Here is a 23,703-nt window from a genome sequence, read left to right as displayed (position 1 = left end):
TCGTTGTCCTTCTGAATTATTCAGTTGCTTACTAGACTGTGAGATGTAAAATATAATAATCTTGCAATTGCTAATAATGAAATAGTAGTGTGTTCTTTTAAGACTAGATGATTATCATAACCAATCAACTCATTGAACAAGCTTGTATTTAATAAAAATACTGTTATTTTTAGATATTATTTTGGTGAATTTATAATTAAGAGAACAATAAAAACAAAGCACTTGTTCAGTGTGGATTTTTTTCCCCAGAAACATAATTTTCATTTTTAAAACAAAAGATAGGGAAATGTTATTGGTGCTCTAAAAAGAAGAAAATTCTTTAAACATACTATGGAATCAAGAATTCCTTTCCTTTCTTAACTGTGATTTAAAAACTTCCAACAAACAAAAGTCCAGGAACAGACAGTATCACAGGCAAATTCTATCAAACATTTAGAGAACAGTTAACACCTATTCTTCTGAAACTATTCCAAAAAATCTCAGAGGAAGAAACACTCCCAAACTCATTCTGGAGGCCACCAAAACCAGACAAAGATACCACAAAAAAAGAAAATTACAGGCCAATATCACTGATGGACATAGATGCGAAAATCATCTACAAAATACTAGCAAAGCAAATCTAACAATACATTGAAAGAATCATATACCATGAGCAAGTGGGATATATCCCAGGAATGCAAAGAATCTTCAGTATACACAAATCAATCAATGTGATACACCATATTAACAAATTAAGGAATAAAAACCATATCATCATCTCAATAGATGCATAAAAAGCTTTTGACAAAATTCAACAACATTTATGATAATAACTCTCCAGAATGTGGGCATAGAGGGAACCTACCTCAACATAATAAATGCCATATATGACAAACCTACAGCTAACATCATACTCAATGGTGAAAAGCTGAAAGCATTTCCTCCAAGATCAGGAACAAGACAAGCATGTCCACCACTCTCACTACTTTTATTCAACATAGTTTTGGAAGTCCTAGCCCTGGTAATCAGAGAAGAAAAGGAAATAAAGGGAATCCAAACTGGAAAAGAAGTAAAACTGTCACTGTTTGCAGATGACATGATCAGATATATAGAAAATCCTAAAGATGCTACCAGTAAACTAATAGAGCTCATCAATGAATTTGGTAATGTTGCAGGATACAAAATTAATACACAGAAATCTGTTGCATTTCTATACACTAAGAATGAAAGATCAGAAAGAGAAATTAAAGAAACAATCCCACTTATCATCACAGCAAAAAGAATAAAATGCCTAGGAATAAACCTACCAAAGGAGGCAAAACACCTGTACTCAGAAAACTATAAGAGGCTGATGAAAGAAATGGATGATGACACAAACAGATGGAAAGATATACCATGTCCTTGGATTGGAAGAATCAATATTAAAAGAAAAAATCTTAAAATTTGTATGGAGACACAAAAGACCTCAAATAGCCAAAGCAATCTTGAGAAAGAAAAATCGAGCTGGAGGAATCAGGTTGTGTGACTTCAGATTATAATACAAAGCTACAGTCATCAAAACAGGATAGTACTGACACAAAAACAGAAACATAGATCAATAGAACAGGATAGAAAGCCCAGAAATAAATCCACGCACCTATGGTCAATTGATCTACAACTAAGGAGGCAAGACTATGGAGAAAATGGAGAAAAGACAGTCTCTTCAGTAAACGGTGCTGGGAAAACTGAACAGCTACAGGTAAAAGAATGAAATTAGAACCTTCTTTAACACCATACACAAAAATAAACTCAAAATTGGTCAAAGGCATAAATGTAAGACCAGATACTATAAAACAATTAGAGGAAAATATAGGCAGAACACTATATGACATAAATCACAGCAATATCTTTGTCCATCTATTTCCTAGAGTAAGGGAAATAAAAATAAACAAATGAGACCTAATGAAACTTAAAAGCTTTTACACAGCAAAAGAAACCATAAAAAAAATGAAACAACAACCCACAGAATGGGAGAAAATATTTGCAAATGAAGTGAGCAACAAAGAATTAATCTCCAAAATTTACAAACAGCTCACGCAGCTCAATATCAAAAAACAAACAACCCAATTAAAAAATGAGCAGAAGATCTAAATAGACATTTCTCCAAAGAAGACATACAAATGGCCAACAGGCAAATGAAAAGATGCTCAACATCACTAATTATTAGAGAAATTCATATCAAAACTACAATGAGGTATCACCTCACACAGATCAGAATGGCCATCATCAAAAAGTCTACAAACAATAAATGCTGGAGAGAGTGTGGAGAAAAGGGAACTCTCCTCCACTTGTGGTGGGAATGTAAATTGGTGAAGCCACTATAGAGAACATTATGGAAGTTCCTTAAGAAACTAAAAATAGAACTACCATACGATCCAGCAACACTCCTGGGCATATATCTAGAGAAAACCATGGTTTGAAAGGATACATGCAACACAATATTCATGGCAGCACTGTTTACAATAGCCAAGACATGGAATCAAACTAAATGTCCAATGACAGATGAATAGATAAAGAAGATGTGGCACATATATACAATGGAATATTACTCAGCCATAAAAAGAAATGAAATTGAGTTATTTGTAGTGAAGTGGATGGACCTAGAGTCTGTCATACAGAGTGAAGTAAGTCAGAAAGAGAAAAACAAATACATATGCTAACACATATATATGGAATCTAAGAAAAAAAAAAGGTCAGGAAGAACCTAAGGGTAAGACAGGAATAAAGACACAGAACTACTAGAGAATGGACTAGAGGATATGGGGAGGGAGAAGGGTAAGCTGTGACAAAGTGAGAGAGTGGCATGGACATATATACACTACCAAACGTAAAATAGATAGCTAGTTGAAACATAGCACAGGGAGATCAGCTTGGTGCTTTGTTACCACCTAGAGGGGTGGGATAGGGAGGGTGGGAGGGTGGGAGACGCAAGAGGGAAGAGATATGGGAACGTGTGTATGTGTATAGCTGATTCACTTTGTTATAGAGCAGAAACCTAACACACCATTATAAAGCAATTATACTCCAATAAATAGGTTAAAAAAAATTTTTAAGTGGTACAAACAAACTTATTTACAAAACAGAAACAGACTCACAGACTTAGAGAATGAACTTATGGTTACCAGGGGCACAGGTGGGAGGGACAAATTGGGAGTTTGGGGTTGACATGTATACACTGTTATATTTAAAATGGATAACCAACAAGGCTGTATAACACAGGGAACTCTGCTTAATATTCTGCAATAACCTAAATGAGAAAAGAATTTGAAAAAGAATATATATAAGTATATGTATAACTGAATCACTTTGCTGTACACCTGAAAATAACACAATGTTGTTAATCAATTCTACTCCAGTAGAAAATAAAAAAATTTTTTTAAGTGAACTACAAGCTCAATATATGAAATTTGGGAGGACACAAACATTCAGTCTATAAAAATCATATTTTTCCAAGCCCTTCTTCCTCACTTTTGAGTTCAAACCACCTGCAATCCTTATATAGAAGCAAAATGTTTTCATAAAATATGGTATGAAGGTGGGGGAAGATCATCAAAGATAAAAGTGAATTACAAATGAAAAAAGCAAAAAAAAATTTCTTTCCTTTCTTAATGGATCTCAGAGATTATTGAATAAATTTATATAGGCTCAAAATTTGTGATACTAATGAATTTTTACTTTTTAAAATTTAGATTTATTGAAGTATAATTTACATATGGTAAAATTTGCCCATTTAGGGTACAGTTGTATAAGTTTGGCCAATACAAACTATCATGTAACCACCACCAAAATTATGATATAGGACTATTTAATTAGCCCCAAATGTTTCCTTATTGCTCTTTAGGCCTCCACCCCAGGCCCTGGGAACCATGGTTCACTTTTTGCCACTATAGTTTTGCCTTTTCTAGAATGTCATATAAGTAGAAACATTACAAAGTGTAGCATTTTCAGTCTGGCTTCTTATGAATTCCATATCTATTCATGTTGTTGTGTGTATTAGTATTCTGTTCCTTTTTATTATGGTGTAGCATTTCATTGTATGGATGTACCACAGTTTCCTCATTCACCAGTTGAAGGACATTGGAGTTATTCCTATATTTTGCTATTATGAATAAAGTTGGCATAAAACAAATACATCTTTAGAAAAATAAATTGCCTAAGTATTTTTTCTGAAAATAAGTTACATATTTCATAGGAAAGGAACCCATGTGATAATTAGTTAAATGATCTGCCCCTATATGTGATTCTCAGAAACCAATAGGACTAATTGTCACAAAAACAAAATCATAACATTGACCATTTACTGATCAACTTATTGGCACCCAAAGAGATTTGAATGCATTAAGTAATATTTGGAGGAGAGAACTGGCAAAGAAAGAAACCACTTTAAGGTCATTATGGAGTGCAGGACATCTATACATCATATTGCATGAGTGTGAAATTTTCATGGCCTGGGGGACAGCATAGTGAAAGGGGTGAAAGGGAATTCTATTTAGGGAAACCACTCTAGGCAATTAGAAAAAAAAAAAACAACTCATGTGAACAGATACCTTTAAAGCTCAGCATAAATTAAGATATAATTATGGAAATGAACATTTTACTTTGAGTCTTTGGTTACTTTGTAGTAGGGTAAATAAAAAAGCCAAGAGCTTCTGCTCTCTTAACTGTTCCAGTTACATATTGGAACACAGCACAGCTACTTAGGATGCAGGAAAGTTTTGTGTCACATCACAGACACTAATAGAGTACAGTATGCAAATTGGCTATGTATTTAAAACATTTGTTAATATTTTCAATCAAATTTCTATCTCATCATTATATTAGTGCATAAAAATAGTGATAATAAAGTTCTGTAACTTGCTTCAGAAACTATTTGGAAGAAACACAATTATCACACTCTACAAGCACTGCTAGAATAGAGTAAAATCATTTCTTGATGTAGCTTTAGAGCTACATTCAATTTGTAGAGATTTGGGAATAATTTTCTGAAAGTGAGGAATTTTTTGCATCTTTATTCTGGTTAGATTTAACTGGGTTTGATTCACCCTAAGGAAAAATTGGGGATTACAATAACTTATCTTGAATATTTGAAAAGTGAATACTAGGATAATTGAACATAATTATGTATAAAATTTAATGGTGTTATAGAATAATCTGGAAAACACATTTTATCTTGACTTAATGAAGTATAATTTATATGTAAAAGTATATTTTCTATGCACTCTGCTACCTTCTCTTTTCCCTTTCTTATCCATTCAATTTTCTGTGACTAAATTCTTCCCATCCTCCTAAATCCACCTCAAAATCCAGCTCTTCTGAAAGTCTTTCCTTAATCCTATATTTGTGAATAATCTGTTTCTACCCTGAATTCCAACAGCATCATATCTTTATTTCTCTACGGCACTTTATTTTTCTGTCTTGTGTTGGGATAATTTGTGTATTTGTCCCTTGTCAACCTTAACTTGCCCAGAATCCTAGTCTGATACACCCTCATGTCCCTCACAGCACCTAACATTGAGGCTTTCATAGGGTATGTGCTGAACAGATGATCATTGACTGCATGAATGTCAGACCTAATATGTACCTACATGATGGGGATAAAAAAATAAGAGCCTCATCACTCAAAGAGAATACAATATTCAGAATTTTATATATCATTTTTACTGACAAAATATATATTTATTTCTGAGGTATCTTCGTGCTAAAGCAGAAGGGATAAAGAAAGAATGTCATGAAGTTAGTTACAACAATACTAATACTCTATATTATAATAATTATAAGATGCTATTTTGGTAAAAACATATACTCAATACTAGGATACGGTCTGGCATGCAAGATGTTCTCAATATTTATTGAATAAATGAATAAAAAATAAATGAATGCATTATTGAATGAATGAAGTTAGCACTATTATTTCAGAAAACTCTGTGAGGAAAAATGTTTAAATATCATAGTGATTTGTAATAGAAATAGATAAAAACTGAGAAAATTTATTATATAATGAATTAAATATCTACTTTTAGATTACTTCTATTGATCCAACTATGACAACAGAAGATGTAAATAACAGTTTAGTTAAATAAGCACTTATTAAATGATTACTTGTGCCAGAGAGTATGCTCACCATACAGTCACAATACATATTTTTCAATTTTTAAATATATTTTAACATTTTCTCCTAATAATTTGTTGGTGGAGGAGTCATATATGCAAGCTGCATGTATATTTAAATTAAGTAAAACAACTACTATAGAGTAATCAAGTATTAGGAATTAGAAGTGAAAGAAAGTTTATTTTCTACAAGAATCAGTGTGGAATTTTTTCTTTTTCAAGTGGTGGTTCTTTAATTGGACTTTTTAAAGTATTATTTGGACTTATGGAGGGAAATGGAGAAAGCTTTTAAAGAAGTGAAATAAGGAGAAATATGTGAACATAAAACTTCTCCATCACTTACAAACAGTGTATTATTTCAACATTAAAGTGGTCAAATCAGAAGATATACTGATTTAGAAACTTGAAGGTAAAACAATATGTTTTGTGTGACTTAGCAGAACTGAGATAAAAGGAAAAAGGTTTAGATAAAAGGGTCTTTAAATGACTAGTTTGTCAGCACAAGTGAATACAAAATTTGTGGAAATTATAAAGTAGGATCTGGCAGGTGTCTAAATGGAATAATTATTTCATCTTTAATAGTCTAAAGGAAGTTCACAAGGTAACAACCCTACAAAGGTTCACCTAGAGTTCAGAAACTATAACAACTTTAATTAATCCCCAGTTGTCTTGTAAGGTGTTGATAGTTGTGGAAAATTTCAAATGGATCAGAAAAGGGACTTTGCTGAAAATTCCTTAGGAGGCAGCTCAACTAAATGACACATTAAGGACTGGTAAAGATGACAATGATATGAGGTGTCTCTGACCATCTTTTTCTCTTGCTCTGTGTCTATGAGGAGAAAAAGTAATGAAATAGACTGATGAGTTTATTATGCAACTTTCAAATTGCAGGGCAGTCTTTGGCTTATGACAAGTTACATCTTGTGATAAACACCTTTAATTGGACCAAATATTAAATTCGGTTCATGTTCTGATATCCTATTTTTTTATGTACTGCTCAAAGTCATTAACATTTTCAGAGATCAATCTTCTAAAATCACATAAATTCTCAAGTCTTTACCAACAAATTGTTTCTTTTCAATGCAAGACTCTATACCAATCCAAATCATAAATATAGAAAAAAGTGACTTTCATGTACTTAGAGACAAATAGTAATATTGCAAATGAAAGTCAAAAGACCAATTCTGATCTTTGATTCTTACAGGATTTTAACTTGGATGTGAAATATTAAGAATTTGTAATTTTCCAATTTAAATTTCTAACTGCAGATTTGTAATAGACAAATATCAAAAAAGAAGGCTTCACTTCCCTTGAAGCATGAATCAGGTGTGTGACTCACACAACCTGGAAAATAATCCTCTCTTCTGTATGTTAATGGAGGAATGTGCTAGGGGGAGGAAAGATAAAGGTCCTTCTGTATATAAGGCAGTAGTTCCCAAAGTTTTCTAGAATGAAGACTCTCTTGGAATATCTATAATTGTCAGGGTCTACACAGCAGGTGAAAAATGAAACTCTTAAATTAGGATAATTTGAAGAGAGTTTAATAATGGAACTCTTTTCAGAGTATAAGGAAACCACAAGGGAAAATGTAGCGCGCAGGGCTAGTATCCCTGGGGCAATGTGTTTATCACCAAAAACTAGGAATGGAAGGAAGATAGAAAGCTGTCAAAACGAAATTGAGCTATTTGTAATGAGGTGGATAGACCTAGAGTCTGTCATACAGAGTGAAGTAAGTCAGAAAGAAAAAGACAAATACCGTATGCTAACACATATATATGGAATTTAAGAAAAAAAATGTCATGAAGAACCTAGGGGTAAAGCAGGAATAAAGACGCAGACCTCCTAGAGAACGGACTTGAGGTTATGGGGGGGGGGAAGGGTGAGCTGTGACTGGGCGAGAGAGAGTCATGGGCATATACACACTAACAAACGTAGTAAGGTAGATAGCTAGTGGGAAGCAGCCGCATGGCACAGGGATATTGGCTCGGTGCTTTGTGACAGCCCGGAGGGGTGGGATAGGGAGGCTGGGAGGGAGGGAGATGCAACAGGGAAGACATATGGGAACATATGTTTATGTATGACTGATTCACTTTGTTATAAAGCAGAAACTAACACACCATTGTAAAGCAATTATACCCCAATAAAGATGTTAAGAAAAAAAAAGAGACCTTCTGACAGAGAAAGAGGCCTCTCCTTTGAAAGAGAATGGTAGCGGAGGCCAGCCCACAAAGAGGAATCTCAGGAGTTAATACCCCGACCTCACTTTTTTCCCATTGGCTGAACCCATTAGGAGGCAAAGGACAAGAAATTGAGTAGATGGAGTTGCGATTAGTCATTCCAGGTATAGAGCAGGCTGGAGAGAAGGGTGGAAGTGGGAAGGCAAATGGAAAGAGATCCTGCACAACATCCAAAATAATTATCAAACCTCAGTGACCAGTCATTGTACATATTAGTGTCAGTTGCTTGAAGATATAAAAAATGACATACATTTGCTATGGAAACAGCAGTGCTTTTAAATTAATTTGTATTTCATTAATGAGAAAGCATTTATAATAAAAAAGTTACAATATACATGAACATATAAATATATAATTTTGAAGAGATAGCTTCTTGGACACCCTGACATAAATTAGGTCCTTGAGGGTCAGAGTTCCCACAGCGGGAAACACTGCTCTGTTGTTCAGAGGCTGCTTGGCCCTAATGATTTCATGGTAACTAGCATTAGTTTTGTGCTGGCCGCTATGCTAATTGTTTAGGATATTTATCTCATTTAATCCTTGCAATAACATTTGAGGCAGAGAAAAATTGAAGCTTAAAAATATTAAATGACTTTCTCATGTTCATTCAAGTAGTAAACATTGGCTTCAAAATCACATTTGTTAATTCCAGAGGCCTCAGACTTCAAGAGTAATAAATACTGTCTGAAAAATCTAAATAGATTTATTGATTCAACAGACTTGTTATATACCTGAACAATCCAGAGGGAATATAATATAATATAATGTAATAAGAATGTAGTGAGTTATATGCATGCTTTTCAAAGGTCTCTGACCAAAGGATACATCTAGGCAGGAAAAAAAAAAAGAAATTACTTAACTATTTATTTTAGGTGATAAGTTTAATGTGAGCCCTTGTATTTGATACTAAGAGTCTACAAAAACAATTCTAATGTAAACTTACATATAAGGCACTGCAGTTACCCAGTAATTTAATAATAGTTGTAATATAACATCTTGTCCTATTCATTTAAGTGTCACAACTTGCTATAAAGTGATTCACCCTCATTTTGTGATTCAATTCTCTTATGCCTCAAGCTATAGTCAATGATGAGATTGAATTTGCAGATGGTTATTGGATGTGAGATATTTTCCATAGTTAATCTACTAGTTCAGTTTGTGACTTTCTCACATATCCACAGACCTCTGCACAAATAGTGGATTTGGTATTATTTGAAGATACCTTAACAGAGTGGGAATTCAGCTCTTGATGTACACTATTCTTTTTTTATTCTCATTTGACATACTTATTTTAAGTATCTAAGTTAACTGTTAGTTTTAGAAAGAAACAATGTGTTTCTTCAAATTATTCATTAGGCATTCATTGTATTTGTTGATTCTTTGTTAATTTAAAGTTAATTTTGATGACATCTTAACTGCTTGCCTAAATAGTCAACTTGTATTTAAAAATATACATTAAGGGGAGACCTTCAAGATGGCTGAGGAGTAAGAGGTGGAGATCACTTTTCTTCCCACAAATACATCAGAAATACATCTACATGTGGAACAAATCCTACAGAACACTTACTGAATGCTGGCAGAAGACCTCAGGCTTCCCAAAAGGAAAGAAACTGCCCATGTACCTGGGTAGGGCAAAAGAAAAAACAGAGACAAAAGAATAGGGATGGGACCTGCACCTCTGGGAGGAAGCTGTGAAGGAGGAAAAATTTCCACACACTAGGAAGCCCCTTCACTGGTGGAGATGGGGGGTGGTGGAGGGGAAGCTTCAGAGCCACAGAGGACAGTGCAGCAACAGGGGTGCAGAGAGCAAAGTGGAGAGATTCCCGCACATAGGATCGGTGCTGACCAGCATTCACGAGCCTGAGAGGCTTGTCTGCTCACCTGCCAGGGCAGGTGGGGGCTGGGAGCTGGGGATCTGGCTTCGGAGGTCAGATCCCAGGGAGAGGACTGGGGTTGGCTGCATGAACACAGCCTGAAGGGGGCTAGTGCACCACACGTAGCTGAGAGGGAGTCCAGGAAAAAGTCTGGAACTGCCTAACAGGCAAAAGACCATTGTTTCAGGGTACACAAGGAGAGGGGATTCAGAGCACTGCCTAAACTAGCTCCAGAGACAGACGGGAGCTGCGGCTACCAGTACAGACATCAGAGACAGGCATGAAATGCTAAGGCTGCAGCTGCAGCCACCAAGAAGCCTGTGTGCAAGCACAGGTCACTATCCACACCTCCCCTCCTGGGAGCCTGTGCAGCCCGCCACCATCAGGGTCCCGTGATCCAGGGAAAACTTCCCCGGGAGAACACACAGTGCACCTCAGGCTGTTGCAATGTCACACTGGCTTGTGCCACAGCAGGATAGCCCTGCATTCCATACCCCTCCTTCCCCGTGGGGTGTGAGTGACCCAGAGCCCCCTAATCAACTGCTCCTTCAAATGTGTCCTGTCTGGGTGGGAACAGACACCCTCAGGTGACCTACATGCAGAGGCGGGGCCAAATCAAAAGCTGAACCACAGGAGGTGTGTGAACAAAGAAGAGAAAGGGAAATTTCTCCCAGCAGCCTCAGAAGCAGTGGATTAAATCTCCACAATCAACTTAATGTACTCTGCATCTCTGGAATACCTGAATAGACAACAAATCATCCAAAAATCAAGATGGTGGATTCTGGGAGCAACTGTAGACTTGGGGTTTGCTTTCTGCATGGAATTTGTTCTGGTTTTATGTTTATCTTAGTTTAGTATTTAGAGTTTATTATCATTGGTAGATTTCTTTATTGATTTGTTTGCTCTCTTCCTTTTATATATATATAGAGAGAGATATACATTTCATTCCTTTTTCTATTTTTTGTGAGTGTTTATCTGTCTGCTTCTTTGTGGGATTTTGTCTGTATAGCTTTGCTTTAGCATTTGTCCTAGGGTGCTCTCTGTACATTTTTTTTTGTTTTTTTTTTTTTTTGCTTTAGTAAATTTTTTAGCACTTGTTATCACTGGTGGATTTGTTTACTGGTTTGGTTGCTCTCTTTCTTTACTTTTTTTAAAATTTTTAATAATTTTTTAATTTTTATAAGTTTATTTTACTTTATTTTTTTTTCTTTTTCTACCTTTCCTTCTGAGGCATGTGGCTAACAGTGTCTTGGTACTCCAGCCAGGTGTCAGGCCTGTGCCTCTGAGGTGCAAGAGCCGAGTTCAGGACATTGGTCCACCAGAGACCTTCTGACTCCATGAAATATCAAATGGCAAAAGGTCTCCCAGAGACCTCCATCTCAACATTAAGACCCAGCTCACTCAATGACCAGCAAGCTATAATGCTGGACACCCTATACCAAACAACTAGCAAGACAGGAGCACAACCACACCCATTAACAGAGAGGCTGCCTAAAATCATAATAAGTCCACAGACACCCCAAAACATACCACCAAATGTGGACCTGCCCACCAGAAAGACAAGATCCAGCCTCATCCACCAGAACGCAGGCACCAGTCCCCTCAACCAGGAAACCTACAGAACTTACTGAGCCAACCGTAGCCACTGGGGGCAGACACCAAAAACAATGGGAACTGTGAACCTGCAGCCTGTGAAAAGGAGACCCCAAACACAGTAAGTTAAGCAAAAAGAGATGAGTAAGAAACACACAGCAGATGAAGGAGCAAGGTAAAAACCCATCACACTAAACAAATGAAGAGTAAATAGGCAGTCTACCTGACAAAGAATTCAGAGTAATGATAGTAAAGATGATCCAAATCTTGAAAACAGAATGAAGAAAATACAAGAAACATTTAACAAGGACCTAGAAGAGCTAAAGAGCAAACAAACAATGATGAACAACAAAATAAAAGAAATTAGAAATTATCTAGAAGGAGTCAATAGCAGAATAACTGAGGCAGATGAATGGATAAGTGACCTGGAAGATAAAATAGTGGAAATAACTACCACAGGGCAGAATAAAGAAATAAGAAGGAAAAGAATTGACTACAGTATCAGAGACTTCTGGGACTACATTAAATACACTAACATTTGAATTACAGGGGTCCCAGAAGAAGAGAAAAAAGGAAAGGAACTGAGAAAATATTTGAAGAGATTATAGTTAAAACTTCCCTAATATGGGAAAGGAAATAGTCAATCAAGTCCAGGAAGCACAGAGAGTACCATACAGGATAAATCCAAGGAGAAACATGCCAAGACACATATTAATCAAACTATCAAAAATTAAACACAAAGAAAAAATAGCAAAAACACCAGGGAAAAACAACAAATAACATACAAGGGAATCCTCATAAGGTTAACAGTTGATCTTTCGGCAGGAAACTCTGCAAGCCAGAAGGGAGTGACAGGACATATTTAAAGTGATGAAAGGGAACAAGCTACAACCAAGATTACTATACCCAGCAAGGATCTCATTCAGATTCAATGGAGAAATAAAAACCTTTAGAGACAAGGAAAAGCTAAGAGAATTCAGCACCACAAAACCAACTTTACAACAAATGCTAAAGGAACTCCTCTAGGCAGGAAACACAAGAGAAGTCAAAGACTTACAATAACAAACCCAAAACAATTAAGAAAATGGTAATAGGAACATACATATCGATAACTACCTTAACTGTAAATGGATTAAATGCTCCAAGCAAAAGACATAGACTGGCTGGATGGATACAAAAAAAGATCCATATATATTCTGTCTACAAGAGACCCACTTGACACACTGAAAGTGAGGGGATGGAAAAAAATATTCCATGCTAAAGGAAATCAAAGAAAGCTGGAGTACCAATTCTCATATAATACAAAATATATTTAAAATAAAGACTATTACAAGAGACAAAGAAGGGCACTACATAATGATCAAGGGATCAATCCAAGATGAAGATATCACACTTGTAAATATTTATCCACCCAGCATACGACCACCTCAATACATAAGGCAAATGCTAACAGCCATAAAGGGAAATTGACAGTAATACAATCATAGTAGGGCACTTTAATACCCCACTTTCAACAATGGACAGATCATCCAAAATGAAAAGAAATAGGAAACACAAGCTTTAAATGACACATTAAACAAGATGGACTTAATTGATATTTATATGACATTCCATCTAAAAACAAGAGAATATACTTTCTTCTCAAGTGCTCATGGAACATTCTCCAGGATAGATGATCATATCTTGGGTCACAAATCAAGCCTTTGAAAATTTAAGAAAATTGAAATTGTATCAAGTATCTTCTCTGACCACAATGCTATGGGGCTAGATAAAATTATAGGAAAAAATCTGTAAAGAATACAATCAAATGGAGGCTAAACAATACACTACTAAATAATCAAGAGATCACTGAAGAAATAAAGAGGAAATCAAAAGATGTCTAGAAACAAATGACAATGAAAACACAACAACCCAAAACCTATGGGATGCAGCAAAAGCACTTCTAAAAAGGAAGTTTATAGCAATACAATCCTACCTCAAGAAACAAGAAACATCTCAAATAGACAACCTAGACTTACACCTAAAGCAACTAGAGAAAGAAGGACAATAAATCCTGAAGTTAGCAAAAGGAAAGAAATCATAAAAAGCAGATCAGAAATAAATGAAACAGAAATGAAAGAAACAAAAACAAAGATCAAAAAAATTAAAAGCTGGCTCTTTGAGAAGATAAACAAAATTGATAAACCATCAGCCAGACTCATCAAGAAAAACAGTGAGAAGACATATCAATAGAATTAGAAATGAAAAAGGAGAAGTAAAAACTGACACTGCAGAAATACAAAAGATCATGACAGATTACTACAAGAAATTATATGCCAATAAAATGGACAATATAGAAGACATGGACAAATTCTTAGAAAAGCACAAACTTCCAAGACTGAACCAAGAAGAAATAGAAAATATAAACAGATCAATCACAAGCACTGAAATTGAGACTGTGATTAAAAATATTTCAACAAACAAAAGCCTAGGACCAGATAGCTTCAAAGGCAAATTCTATCATACATTTAGTGAAGCTCAACACCTATCCTTCTCAAACTCTTCTGAAATATACAAGGGAGAGCAATACTCCCAAACTCCTTCTATAAGGCCAACATCACCCTGATATGAAAACCAGACAAAGATGCCACGAAGAAAGAAAACTACAGGTCAATATCACTGATGAACATAGATGCAAAAATCCTCAACAAAATACTAGCAAACAGAATCCAACAGCACATTAAAAGGATCATACACCATGATCAAGTGGGGTTTATCTCAGGAATACAAGGATTCTTCAGTATACAGAAATCAATCAATGTGATGCACATATTAACAAATTGAAGGAGAAAAACCATATGATCATGTCAATAGATGCAGAACAAGCTTTTGACACAATTCAACACCATTTATGATAAAAACCCTACAGAAAGTAGGCATAGAGGGAACTTACCTCAACAAAATAAAGGCCATATATGACAAATCGACAGTCGACATCATCCTCAATGGTGAAAAACTGAAACCATTTCCTCTAAGATCAGGAACAAGACAAGGTTGCCGACTCTCACTATTAATATTCATCATAGTTTTGAAGTTTTAGCTACAGCAATCAGAGAAGAAAAAGAAATAAAAGTAATCCAAATTGGAAAAGAAGAAGTAAAGTGGCACTGTTTGCAGATGACATGATACTATATATAGAGAATGCTAAACTTGCTACCACAAAACTACTAGAGCTAATCAATGAATCTGGTAAACTAGCAGGATACAAAATTCATGAACAGAAATCTCTTGCATTCCTATACCCTAATGATGAAAAATCTGAAAGAGAAATTAAGGAAACTCCCATTTACCATTGCAACAAAAAGAATAAAATACCTAGGAATAAACCTACTTAAGGAGACAAAAGACCTGTATGCAGGAAGTTATAAGACACTAATGAAAGAAATTTAAGATGATACAAACAGATGGAGAGATTTACCATGTTCTAGGATTGGAAGAATCAACATTGTGAAAATGACTATACTACCCAAAGCAATCTACAGATTCAATGCAATCCCTATCAAACTACCAATGGCATTTTTCACAGAACTAGAACAAAAAATTTCACAATTTGTATGGAAACACAAAAGACCCCTAATAGCCAAAGCAATCTTGTGAAAGAAAGACGGAGCTGGAGGAATCAGGCTCCCAGACTTCAGACTATACTACAAAGCTACAGTATTCAAAACATTATGGTACTGGCACAAAAACAGATGGATGGATCAATGGAACAGGATAGAAAGCTCAGAGATAATCGCAGGCACATATGGTCACTTCATTTTTGATAAAAGAGGCAAGAATGTACAATGGAGAAAAGACAGCCTCTTTAATAACTGGTGCTGGGAAAACTGGACAGCTACGTGTAAAAGAATGAAATTAGAACACTCCCTAACACCATACACAAAAGTAAACTCAAAATGGATTAAAGACCTAAATTTAAGGCCAGACACTGTAAAACTCTTAGAGGAAAACATAGGCAGAACACTCTATGATGTGAATCACAGCAAGATCCTTTTTGACCCACCTCCTAGAGAAATGGAAATAAAACCAAAAATAAACAAATGGGACCTAATGAAACTTAAAAGTTTTTGCACAGCAAAGGAAAACATAAACAAGATGAAAAGACAACCCTCAGAATGGTAAAACATATTTGCAAATGAAGCAACTGACAAAAGATTAATCTCCAGAATGGATAAAGAAGATGTGGCACACATATACAATGCAATATTACCCAGCCATAAACAGAAACGAGATTGAGTTATTTGTAGTGAGGTGGATGGATCTAGAGTCTGTTATACTGAGTGAAGTAAGTCAGAAAGAAAAAAACAACTACCGTATGCTAATGCACATATATGGAATCTAAAAAAAAAAGTAATAATGCTTCTGTTGAACCTAGGGGCAGGACAGGAATAAAAATGCAGACATAGAAAATGGACTTGAAGACATGGGGAGTGGGAAGGGTAAGCTGGGATGAAGTGATAAAGTGGCATGAAGATATATACACTATCCAATGTAAAATAGATAGCTAGTGGGAAGCAGCCCCAGAGTCGCATAGCTGCAGAGAACGGGGAGGTCAGCTCTGTGCTTTGTGACCACTTAGATGAGTGGGTTAGGGAGGTGAGAGGGAGATGCAAGAGGGAGGAGATATGGGGTTATATCTATATGTATAGCTGATTCACTCTGTTATAAACAGAAACTAAGACACCATTGTAAAACAATTATACTCCAATAAAGATGTTAAAAATAAATAAGTAGTGTATATATGTCCATGCCTCTTTATCGCTTTGTCACCGTTTACCCTTCCTCCTCCCCATAGCCTCAAGTCCATTCTCTAGTAAGTCTGTGTCTTTATTCCTGTTTCACCCCTAGGTTTTTCATGACATTTTTTTTTTAATTCCATATATATGTGTTAGCATACGGTATTTGTCTCTCTCTTTCTGACTTAGGCAGGGAGATCAGCTCGGTGCTTTGTGACCGCCTGGAGGGGTGGGATAGGGAGGGTGGGAGGGAGGGAGACGCAAGCGGGAAGAGATATGGGAATATATGTATATATATAACTGATTCATTTTGTTGTGAAGCTGAAACTAACATACCATTGTAAAGCAATTATACTCCAATAAAGATGTTAAAAAATAAATAAATAAATAAATAAATAAATAAATAAATAAATAAGTAAAAAATAAAAATATACATTAAAGTACGTTTTGTAAGACTCTAATAAGAAGAGTTAGAAAAATCATTTTCCCTGATCATTTGAATGACAAGTTTCCAATAGAACTTAAGGGAGACTTCCCTGGTGGTCCAGTGGTTAAGACTTCACCTTCCAATGCAGGGAGTGCAGGTACCGTCCATGATTGGGGAGCTTAGATCCCACATACCTCACAGCAAAAAACCAAAACATAAAGCAGAAGCAATATTGTAACAAATTCGATAAAGAATTTTTTAATACATTAAAAAAAGAACTTAAAGAAGTGTCCAGTTAGTAACTGAAACCTGCTCAATTATTTACTGAGATCAGGACATGACAGCATTTCTCCTCAGTAAATTCGTTTAGATCTGTAGACACCCCTCAACAGGAAACAGGAAAGTATTAGGCAAATCACATACAATCAGAGCTTCAGAAATGGGTAGTGTTAGATCACCTTAGACTCTTGAAGGACCTGACATGTTGCAAAAGGCCTAGTGCCTTTTTGCACTAGGCCTTTTTGCCTTTTTGCACTAGGCCTTTTTGCCTTTTTGCACTAGGCCTTTTTGCCTTTTTGCACTAGGCCTTTTTGCCTTTTTGCCTTTTTGCAACCTGACATGTTGCAAAAAGGCCGAGTTAAAGACCCCAACATGAAATTCTGACTTCCATGGTAGATAAAGAAGTTTAGTTCCACCAAAAGAAAGAAATATATTTAACAGATAGTTAATCAACATACTTAAGGGTCATGAATGTTCATGAATGTATGTAACTATCAAGGTATTAAAATAAGCCTGTGGTAAACTGGAAAGTGTGTGCCCTGCCTAAAGCAACTATCTTCTGCTCAACTTTAGGATATTGTAGCCATGTAGTCCACATTTGATAAAGGGCCTAGTAGTGTTCTTTTTTTTCCCCCAAAGAAAATCTGGAAATATAGCTTTTCTTGTTACTATTCCTGCATAACAAACCACCTCAAAACCAAGTGGTACAAGTTAACCATCTTTATTATGCTTGAGAATTTTGTGCATCAGGAATGTTAACAAGGCACAATAGGCGTGACCTTTTCTACTTTCCTATGTCTGGGGCCTCAGCTGGGAAGTCTAAAAAGGTAAGGTTAATTCAATGGCTGGGAGCTGGAATCATCTGGAGGTTCTTCTCCTAGCAGTTGATGCAAGATGTCAGTTGATATCTTAATTGGAACTGCTGTTTGGAATACTCATGTTTAGTGCTCTCCATGTCACGTAGGCTTCCTCATAGCATGGCAGCTCAGAGCAGCATATATAAGTATTCCAAAGAACAAAATAGAAGTTACATTGCCTTTTATGACTTAGCCTCATCCTTGTTTGTTACTTGTTAGTTACAAGCAAGTCACAAGTCCAGCCAGATTCAAGAGAAGGGGTGTTAGCCATCACCATACAATGGTTACTGGCATGGTTCAAGGATGAAAAATTTTATTGTGGACATTTTCAGAAAATAGCTTGACACATCATGTTTTCCTAATTTTTACATGCTGGCAACTAATGTTTTTAAATTAAACACTTTAGAGACTAGTGTTAGGTAGCCATGGCCATTTTTTCTAAATTCTGCTCTATGCCAAATAATCAAGATAGAGAAGAAGTCATATCCAGAAAATGCTTCCAAGGGCACAGTAACATGGAGTCCTTCAGAACGGCTAACTGAGAGCAGTATATGGTCTGTTCACAGATGTTCTAAAATCCAGGAGTGGTCTATTTGGAGACGATTAGGGAAGATAGACATGCAAATAAATGCATAGCATGTAATGAGTACTATGTTAGAAGGATGTGCCAGAGGATTTGAGAGTACATAGGAGGCCATCTAACTGTAGGGTTAAGAAAAAGTACCAAAAGTCTTCTCAGAAGAACTGATGTCAAGCTGCCATTTAACCAGGGAAATAAATTTTATTCAGGCAAGGTTATCCTTGTGTGCAAAGACAAAGAAATGAAAATATGATTTATTAGTAAAGGATCACATGTCCTTCAGGTGAGATTATAAAATAGTTGGGAGTGGCAGGGCATTTAGCTAATATGATAGAAAGGGAACAGGAAAGCCTGGATATGGCACATAGAAATAAGAAAAGAATGGTATTTGGTTAGAATTTGGGTTTGTCATCAAATCTAGAAGTTAGTCAACTTTGGAGAAAATTATGATCATCCTTTTTCCACATCAGGCTGATTTGGTCGTTTACGGTCAGTAGGTTCTCCATTTGTTGCTATTTTGCCCCTTTCCTGAAAAATGTTTGTGTTCTTTCATTGCTTTCTTTGGTTTCTTAGTCAATTTGCACTTAAAAGAAAACAAAAACAAAAACCTTCCAGGTCTTGATCTTTTGCACTTGCACACTAGTAATGAAAGAAGGGAGATATTTTTCTTGTAATACCATGGTCAAGATAAAAAAATGTGGATCTGTGAACTTTGTTATAGGGTGGGAACACCAAAAACAAAACACTTTTGATCCTGGGAAGACTTCAGAAAAGGGAATAGAATTTATCTCAGATGCATGTGAAATAGAGTTAAAATAAGATATAGATATTATTCATTTTTCATAATTAGTATAGTATTTGCAATATCTTATTTTACTGTTTCATTAAATGTGTTTATTAAGGACTTGCTGTTTTCTAGGTGCTGGAAGTAGAATAGTAAACAATTTGGTGCATCTAAATACAGGTTCACAATCCTATAGTTGCAATTCTGTGAACCAGATGTTTCATATTCAGAATTGTTTGTATTTTAAAAAGGCAATACAGTGCATGTACTATATATTGCATATCACCCCCAGTGACAACTAGGCCAAAAATATATTATTGTATTGAAATATGAATAACTAAACTTAGCAGGATATAAATGGCTCTAAATAGATTCTTATTTTAGGTCAGAATTTTGTTACTTAATGATTTCACACACCCAATTAAAGAAAAAAATTTTGATGTCAAAGCTCTTGGATTTAGAATTCAAGTGTAATTGTGGACTTGTATTCTTATATTGTATAATATTTAGTAATATTGAATTATAGGAGATGTGGCAAAGAGGCAAGAGAAGAGTCCGAAGGGCTAGTCAAGGAACACTTGAGCATTTCTAAAGATAGTAAGACTCTAATAATAATAATAATAATAGCCACAATACAGAGCAGTTGCTATGTGCAGATGCCTCTATTAGGTACTACATAAATATTAGTGAATGAGGTGGATAGTTTTATCTTCATGTTGTAAATAAACTAAGACTCAGAATGTTTACCTTTCCCAGGACTTTATAGTTTAATAGCCAAAAGATCCAAGTTTTGAACTGATTCCTGTTCAATTCCAATGACTGGACCCTTATTCTAATGCCATATTGTTTCCCTTTAACTCCAGTTTTTAAACTTTTCAGCTTATTAGGAAACTCTTAAACTGAAGTAACATCTCCTATCCTGTAATCTCTATTTATATTCACTGATCACTAGTTGGTTTTGTGAAGCTACACATAGTGAATCTAGCTTTCTTCCACATTTCAGCCTTTCTTTATGAAGATAATGTTCCTCTAATGATATCCAATCCAGGGTGTAGCAGAGTGCATTCTTGACTACAGTTCTTCACACCTCCTGTGTTCACACCCTTTGCTGTGTGATTTTTCAGGCCTTCTCAAAAAAGTGGCAGAATACGTTTTCCTGATTCCTCACCATCATGTATCTTGCTTTGTCTAACAGAATAATGACATTTCTAAGCCTAGACCTTAAGAGGACTGTGTGTTTCCCACTTGCCCTCTTGTTGCTGTGATAGAAAAGCTTCCCCAGGTAACTGCTGTGCCCTTAGTCTGAGCTCCAGAGTGAACACACACAGCCCAGACCTCAGGGAGGCAAAGCCCAGCCGCACACACAACTTGGAACAGAGCTCCCAACAAGTCCAGCCTAGGGGCAGCAAACCTCCAGCCAAGCCAAAACACAAGAGTCAAATAATTGCTTATTTTTGTGTGTAAAGCTAACATTTTATGATTGTTTGTTAAGCAATATTATCGTACCAGTAACACGCCAGTATCCAGGATGAATGCCCACCACACAGGCATGTTTTCCTCAATTGTTCTTTGTGTATCATGATTCTTATTTCACCAAATACCCTAGTTGTTCTCTTCTGAAAACATTCTTGTTGTCCAAGTGTTCATCTTAAAGTGTGGCACAGTGATCTTGAGGTACATTTTATTAGATGAGAGTTGACTGGTACAAAGAAATGATGTTATTATATATCCTGTGCTTTTTGCTTTAAAGCTCTTCAACATCATCTGACCATGTGGCTTTCCTAAGTGGCTATGTCACATTACTGGGTTTTATTGAATTCGTTTTCAACTGAAAACCTAGGTTCTTTCTAAATGAACTGTTGTTGAGCCAGTTCTAACACCATCCTGCATCTTTGGAATTAATTTTTTTTAATAAATGCAGAAATGTACATTGATCTCTGTGACTGTTCACCTTGCTTTTAGCCTTCTGTTGTTGATTTTTAGCTACTTTTTTGAACACTAATTCTTAAAACCAGCATATTAGTTATACTTCCTAGCACATCTTGTATTACTTTATTAAGTACTTTTCAAAAAAATTTGGAAAAACATACGGTGCTAAGGACAAAAATTCAGTAACACACTTTAAGTTGACATTGACCACTAATTAAAACTCCATGAGAACAATTGTAGACATAGCCACGAAACTACATGGCTGTATTGTCAAGTACCTTACAAATTATTCACAAAGAAATTATGTAGTATTTTAAAACTACTCATTCATTTATTCAATGAACAGTCATTAAACATTACTCTTCTGGAACTATGTATTCAGAACAAATAACATTGCTTAGACATTGATTTATTCACAATTAGTGTAGGTATTTTTTGTTTGTTTCTTTGTTTGTTTACAAAGTGTGACCCTGGACTTCTGCATCAGAAACACCTATAAGTGAAATAACAGATTTCTGGGCCCCTGCTGAGGCCAGCTGATTCAGAATATGAAGAATGGGGCTCATAATATGCTCATACTGTGCATTTTTAGCACAATATCCTTGTGATGCTTATGCACACTAGATATTGAGAACCATAGTGCTAGAGGAAGAAACAGAGAGATCTGAAAAAAAAAAAAAAAGGAGTTCTGGCACAATGAGAGTTGTTCTACATGAAGATGTGAGGAAATTCTTACAGAAGACAATTGGAGAGAGCTGACACCTTGCCTGGGAGTTTGAGTAAAGCTTTAATAAGATGCTGACTGTTGAACTGGATCCCAGGAAGAGGATGAATACCTTCCTATGTGAAGAAGTAGAGGAATTTTCATCTAGATAGAAGAATAACCCCGGTCAGGGGCATGGAGTCCTGAAAAGATTTGTGACTTTGGGAGACACTCTACCATGTCAGGTTATGGGGCATGGTAATAGGGAACAGGCTGCATAGATCATTAGAACATAGATAGAAAATGGACTTGTGTACTGTGCTAAGGAATTTCCATTCACACACAGTCTAAGAATTAGAGAATAGGAAGACATGAAAATACATAATTATAATTCAATTTAAAGCATGCCACACTGATGGTGCACGGAGACAGCACCTCACTTATGTTATGTGCTTAGAGTTTCTGGATGAATGTGGCCTTGCTTCCTCATGTAAAGAAAAGACTTGTAAGAGTAGAATCCTTGTTATCAATTCATATAGTCTTTCCCCAGACTCTATTACTTATTTGAATTTCCAAGGTCTGGTGCATGAAAATAACCCTTTAATAAGTATCAAGTGGTCCTGGAACATTACACAAAGCAAGTACCATTTCATTTGTGATTTGAGTAGAGAAGAATATAAATCATCATTAATGCATAACCATAGTGCAGCTTATACCACTGAATTCTGTCTCAGTCAACTAGATTAAGGATTGAAATAATTAGAAATTATACTGATTTTTACAACACTGAAATCTTACTGATATTCATGAATTATGATTCAACCAAAAAATACATGTGTACTGTGAAAATTATGTCCATTTCAAGCTAGGGTTCTGTGTATTTGTACCAAAAGAATATAACAGTTCATTTATTAATATCATGTATCACTGAGCCTAATTAGTCAGTTGAAGGTCTTAGTTATAGAAAATAATTGCTATGTTCTAATGATAATTCCACACAATAAAACAGAAGATTAATGTTTTTTTTACAAAATTTCTCACCCCTCATTTATGTAATAAAGGGTCAAAGTAAGCAAAAATATAAGCTGAATTAGAAAAAAAATGATTAAAGACTGTATAAAAAAGACCATTTGCACAAATTTATGCACAGAGCTGAATCATGAAAATAAAAGAATATTATCTAAATGTTTTTCTCTCTCAATTGGGGCATGAGGCTGCACTCTCAAAAGATCCATTTTCTATAAAGGGGATCATTGCAAAGCTGATCATAATTCTACACTAGATGCCTTATATATATCATCTATCTTAACCTACGAGCAGAACAAATATGTCACTTCCCTCATGAATAATCATCCTATATTTTACTCTGTGAACAGTAAACACCATCAATTGAAACTTAAGAGGGTATATGTGGCTATTTCATGTTTCAGCATATTTGAAGAAGATGGAATCTCTATCAGCACTGTAACGTTTATGAATATGAAAAAGAGGGTCTTTATATCTATGCCTTCATTGATTGGACAACCACCCAGTATTAGT

The 23,703-nt window shown here is 35.5% G+C and overlaps 1 protein-coding gene across 1 annotated transcript in view; it reads left to right on the top strand.

Moving 5' to 3' along the window:
- Positions 1 to 23,703, top strand: part of KHDRBS2 (KH RNA binding domain containing, signal transduction associated 2) — a gene marked incomplete at both ends in the record, with an annotated part of 704,484 nt that overhangs the window by 634,631 nt on the left and 46,150 nt on the right. The window lies entirely within an intron of this gene.

This window comes from Leucopleurus acutus (genome assembly GCF_964270905.1).
Source record: "Leucopleurus acutus genome assembly, chromosome: 10".
Classification (NCBI taxonomy): domain Eukaryota; kingdom Metazoa; phylum Chordata; class Mammalia; order Artiodactyla; family Delphinidae; genus Leucopleurus; species Leucopleurus acutus.
Note: the sequence above shows the minus strand (reverse complement) of the source record. Positions and strands in the feature narration are given on the sequence as shown.